This window comes from Salmo trutta, chromosome 1 (assembly GCF_901001165.1).
Source record: "Salmo trutta chromosome 1, fSalTru1.1, whole genome shotgun sequence".
NCBI classification, from domain to species: domain Eukaryota; kingdom Metazoa; phylum Chordata; class Actinopteri; order Salmoniformes; family Salmonidae; genus Salmo; species Salmo trutta.
This window is the reverse complement of record NC_042957.1, coordinates 76,510,799-76,516,910: the sequence shown is the minus strand read 5'-3', so window position 1 is coordinate 76,516,910 and position 6,112 is coordinate 76,510,799.

Here is a 6,112-nt window from a genome sequence, read left to right as displayed (position 1 = left end):
GGGAGGGGAAAGGTAGTCCTATAGTCACATGTCTTACAGCCCAGGGAGGGGAAAGGTAGGCCTATAGTCACATGACTTACAGCCCAGGGAGGGGAAAGGTAGGCCTATAGTCACATGACTTACTGCCCAGGGAGGGGAAAGGTAGGCCTATAGTCACATGACTTACAGCCCAGGGAGGGGAAAGGTAGGCCTATAGTCACATGTCTTACAGCCCAGGGAGGGGAAAGGTAGGCCTATAGTCACATGACTTACAGCCCAGGGAGGGGAAAGGTAGTCCTATAGTCACATGACTTACTGCCCAGGGAGGGGAAAGGTAGGCCTATAGTCACATGACTTACAGCCCAGGGAGGGGAAAGGTAGGCCTATAGTCACCTGTCTTACGGGTTATCATAATATAAAAACAGCCACAACCTTTCCAAATCCCCCTGATAGCCAGGTACAAGGGGAGAGAAAAGGACTTAACATGCTGGTTAACATCTTTCAGTCAAAGGTAGACTCAAACTAATGTCATTTTCACTAGGCTGTAATAATAACCACATAATATTTTACCGCTCAGCCAACAGAGCTTCAAAGGCCTACTTTTAAAACCAGGCTACATCAACTAAATGAGGTATAATTACGTCAGACTCAGGTTGAACAGGAATACCCAGGATGCCCGGGAGAAGCTTGCAATTTTCTTACAGAATTGGTAGATTTGATGGAAAATATTCAACCTTAATCAGAACCATATGGTCCTCAAAGTTTTAGTGAGCGTACCCAGCCCAAGGTCCATCTGAAGGTCTTCTGCAGTTCATTCATTCGGCCGTTCGTTCTGCGCGTTGTGTTTTGGCCTAACAATCCAGGTTAGAGTAAGCATCCCAGACCTGGCCTAACAATCCAGGTTAGAGTAACCATCCCACACCTGGCCTAACAATCCAGGTTAGAGTAAGCATCCCACACCTGGCCTAACAATCCAGGTTAGAGTAACCATCCCACACCTGGCATAACAATCCAGGTTAGAGTAAGCATCCCACACCTGGCCTAACAATCCAGGTTAGAGTAAGCATCCCACACCTGGCCTAAAAATCCAGGTTAGAGTAAGCATCCCAGACCTGGCCTAACAATCCAGGTTAGAGTAAGCATCCGACACCTGGCCTAACAATCCAGGTTACAGTAAGCATCCCACACCTGGCTTAACAATCCAGGTTAGAGTAAGCATCCTACACCTGGCCTAACAATCCAGGTTAGAGTAAGCATCCGACACCTGGCCTAACAATCCAGGTTAGGTGTAAGCATCCCAGACCTGGCCTAACAATCCAGGTTAGAATAACCATCCTACACCTGGCCTAACAATCCAGGTTCGAATAACCATCCTACACCTGGCCTAACAATCCAGGTTAGAATAACCATCCTACACCTTGCCTAACAATCCAGGTTAGAATAACCATCCTACACCTGGCCTAACAATCCAGGTTAGAGTAAGCATCCCACACCTGGCCTAACAATCCAGGTTAGAATAACCATCCTAAACCTGGCCTAACAATCCAGGTTAGAGTCAGCATCCCCTACCTGGCCTAACAATCCAGGTTAGAGTAAGCATCCCAGACCTGGCCTAACAATCCAGGTTAGAATAACCATCCTACACCTGGCCTAACAATCCAGGTTAGAGTCAGCATCCCCTACCTGGCCTAACAATCCAGGTTAGAGTAAGCATCCCAGACCTGGCCTAACAATCCAGGTTAGAATAACCATCCTACCTGGCCTAACAATGTCTGTGATGATATGGCCATTAGACTATATAGTTATTCAGAATCAGCCCCCTCTGTTACTCTGACTGGCAGGGCTGCTGTTGAGTGATAGATGATGACACTAGAAAAAACTCATGTTCAAGTCACAGTCAGTGAACTAATTCATCATCTCTATCCATAGTATGATTTAGGAAAATACTTTTTCGGACAATTCAATTGTTCTAAAAGATGCGTGATGAACTTTATGATGACAAGCACTTTACTGTAAACTCCCCCCTTATCCCCCTCTCTCTTTCTCCTCCCTCATGTACTTTCTGCGATGAAATGAACAGCATGATGGACTGTATTTAAACAGCCAATGTCCATCAGTCATATTTTATAGCCATTTCCTTTCCTTGTTGGCCGAGTTCCCAGTGTATTCTCTCTTTCTCTCTCTCTTTCCCTTTCTTCCTCTTCCTCATCCTCTTTCTTTCTCTCTTTCTTTCTTTCTTTCTTTCTTTCTTTCTTTCTTTCTTTCTTTCTTTCTTTCTTTCTTTCTTTCTTTCTTTCTCTCTCTCTCTCTCTCTCTCTCTCTCTCTCTGTCTCTCTTTCTGTCTCTCTCTCTCTCTCTCTCCCTCCATCCGGCTCCTGGCCCTGTGAGTTGGATCTTAATGAGAATCTCTAGACAACTGCAGTGCTCTGTTTGGGTTTGTGGATGCATTAACGATTTGCCAAGGATCTGTCTTTCTGTCCGATTACTGCCGTCAGAGGAGAGGGCTTCTGCAAAATATAAGCTTTCTGGAGCTTCCTGTGGATTGTAGACCGGGCCTCTCATTTCATTGTACCCACCACTCTCTCTCTCTCTCTCTCTCTCTCTCAACCCCTCTCTCTTTTTGTTGTCTCTCGTCTCTCTCCTTCCCCTCTACTAAGGATACAGATTTTCCGGTTAGAAAGAAAGAGATTATCTCCAGGCTTACTATCCCACCCTCCCCCTTTCATCCTCCCTTCTCCCCTTTCATCCTCCCTTCTCCCCTGTCATCCCCCATTCTCCCCTATCAATCTCCCTACTCCCTGTCATCCCCCACTCTCCCCTTTCATCCTCCCTTCTCCCCTGTCATCCCCCATTCTCCCCTATCAATCTCCCTACTCCCCTGTCATCCCCCATTCTCCCCTGTCATCCTCCCTTCTCCCCTGTCATCCCCCATTCTCCCCTATCATCCTCCCTTCTCCCCTGTCATCCCCCATTCTCCCTATCATCCCCTTCTCCCCTGTCATCCCCCCTTCTCCCCTGTCATCCCCATTTCTCCCATGTCATCCCCCTTCTCCCCTGTCATCCTCCCTTCTCCCTGTCATCCTCCCTTCTCCTTGTCATCCTCCCTTCTCCCTGTCATCCTCCCTTCTCCTTGTCATCCCCCTTCTCCTTGTCATCCCCCCTTTTCACCTGTCATCCCCCTTCTCCCCTGTCATCCTCCCTTCTCCCCTGTCATCCTCCCTTCTCTCCTGTCATCACCCTTCTCCCCTGTCATCCCCCCTTTTCCCCTGTCATCCCCCTTCTCCCCTGTCATCCTCCCTTCTCTCCTGTCATCCCCCTTCTCCCCTGTCATCCCCCCTTTTCCCCTGTCATCCCCCCTTCTCCACTGTCATCCCTACTCCCCTGTTCTGTCTCTGTCGCTTTTCTGTTCTGTTCTGTCTCTGTCTCAGTCACCTTTCTGTTCTGTCACCCTCTTTTCTGTTCTGTTCTGTCTCTGCTCTGTCTCTGCTCTGTTCTGTCTCGTCTCTGTCTCGTATCTGTCTCTTCTCTTCTCTGTCCCTGTCCCTGTCTCATCTCGGCTCGGCTCTGTTCTGTCTCTGTCCATGTCTCATCATCCTCCCTTCTCCCCTGTCATCCCCCATTCTCCCTATCATCCCCTTCTCCCCTGTCATCCTCTTCTCCCCTATCATCCCCTTCTCCCCTGTCATCCTCCCTTCTCCCCTGTCATCCCCCATTCTCCCTATCATCCCCTTCTCCCCTGTCATCCCCCATTCTCCCTATCATCCCCTTCTCCCCTGTCATCCTCCCTTCTCCCCTGTCATCCCCCATTCTCCCTATCATCCCCTTCTCCCCTGTCATCCCCCATTCTCCCTATCATCCCCCATTCTCCCTATCATCCCCTTCTCCCTGTCATCCTCCCTTCTCCCCTATCACCCCCTTCTCCCCTGTCATCCTCTTCTCCCCTGTCATCTCCCCTTCTCCCCTGTCATCCCCTTCTCCCCTGTCATCCCCTTCTCCCCTGTCATCTCCCCTTCTCCCCTATCATCCCATTCTCCCCTGTCATCCTCCCTTCTACCCTGTCATCCTCCCTTCTCTCCTGTCATCCCCCTTCTCCCTGTCATCCCCCTTCTCCCCTGTCATCCCCCCTTTTCCCCTGTCATCCCCCCTTCTCCACTGTCATCCCCCTTCTCCCTTGTCATCCCTACTCCCCTGTTCTGTCTCTGTCTCTTTTCTGTTCTGTTCTGTCTCTGTCTCAGTTACCTTTCTGTTCTGTCACCCTCTTTTCTGTTCTGTTCTGTCTCTGCTCTGTCTCTGCTCTGTTCTGTCTCGTCTCTGTCTCGTCTCTGTCTCTTCTCTTCTCTGTCCCTGTCCCTGTCTCATCTCGGCTCGGCTCTGTTCTGTCTCTGTCCATGTCTCATCTCGGCTCTGTTCTGTCTCTGTCCCTGTCTGCTCTGTCTCTGCTCTGTCTCTGTCTCTGTCCTGTCTCTGCTCTGTCTCTGATGTGGCTGGGAAGAATCAGGTCAGCTATCTGCCTATTAGCATCTAGTGTCAGTCATCTTTATGGCTCTGGCTCTGACAGAGTTGTGTTCTATGTGAAGGAGGATGGGGTTCTTTCAGTAGTGTTGCCTAGCTACAGTACATAAATATGGACAAGTTCATGTTATTCAGACTTAAACATATTACTGATTATTTAACTTTAGCGAGTGCCTTGATATCTGCTCCAGACCTGTGAGGCTGAACCTGATTATTTAACTTTAGCGAGTGCCTTGATATCTGCTCCAGACCTGTGAGGTTGAACCTGATTATTTAACTTTAGGGGGGGCCTTGATATCTGCTCCAGACCTATGAGGCTGAACCTGATTATTTAACTTTAGCGAGTGCCTTGATATCTGCTCCAGACCTGTGAGGCTGAACCTGATTATTTAACTTTAGCGAGTGCCTTGATATCTGCTCCAGACCTATGAGGCTGAACCTGATTGTTTAACTTAGCGAGTGCCTTGATATCTGCTCCAGACCTATGAGGCTGAACCTGATTATTTAACTTTAGCGAGTGCCTTGATATCTGCTCCAGACCTATGAGGCTGAACCTGATTATTTAACTTTAGCGAGTGCCTTGATATCTGCTCCAGACCTATGAGGCTGAACCTGATTATTTAACTTTAGCGAGTGCCTTGATATCTGCTCCAGACCTATGAGGCTGAACCTGATTATTTAACTTTAGCGAGTGCCTTGATATCTGCTCCTGACCTGTGAGGCTGAACCTGATTATTTAACTTTAGCGAGTGCCTTGATATCTGCTCCAGACCTATGAGGCTGAACCTGATTATTTAACTTTAGCGAGTGCCTTGATATCTGCTCCAGACCTATGAGGCTGAACTGATTATTTAACTTTAGCGAGTGCCTTGATATCTGCTCCAGACCTATGAGGCTGAACCTGATTATTTAACTTTAGCGAGTGCCTTGATATCTGCTCCAGACCTGTGAGGCTGAACCTGATTATTTAACTTTAGCGAGTGCCTTGATATCTGCTCCAGACCTGTGAGGCTGAACCTGATTATTTAACTTTAGCGAGTGCCTTGATATCTGCTCCAGACCTGTGAGGCTGAACCTGATTATTAACTTTAGCGAGTGCCTTGATATCTGCTCCAGACCTGTGAGGCTGAACCTGATTATTTAACTTTAGCGAGTGCCTTGATATCTGCTCCAGACCTGTGAGGCTGAACCTGATTATTTAACTTTAGCGAGTGCCTTGATATCTGCTCCAGACCTATGAGGCTGAACCTGATTATTTAACTTTAGCGAGTGCCTTGATATCTGCTCCAGACCTATGAGGCTGAACCTGATTATTTAACTTTAGCGAGTGCCTTGATATCTGCTCCAGACCTATGAGGCTGAACCTGATTATTTAACTTTAGCGAGTGCCTTGATATCTGCTCCAGACCTATGAGGCTGAACCTGATTATTTACTTTAGCGAGTGCCTTGATATCTGCTCCAGACCTATGAGGCTGACCTGATATACTTGCGAGTGCCTTGATATCTGCTCCAGACCTATGATGCTGAACCTGATTATTTAACTTTAGCGAGTGCCTTGATATCTGCTCCAGACCTATGATGCTGAACCTGATTATTTAACTTTAGCGAGTGCCTTGATAT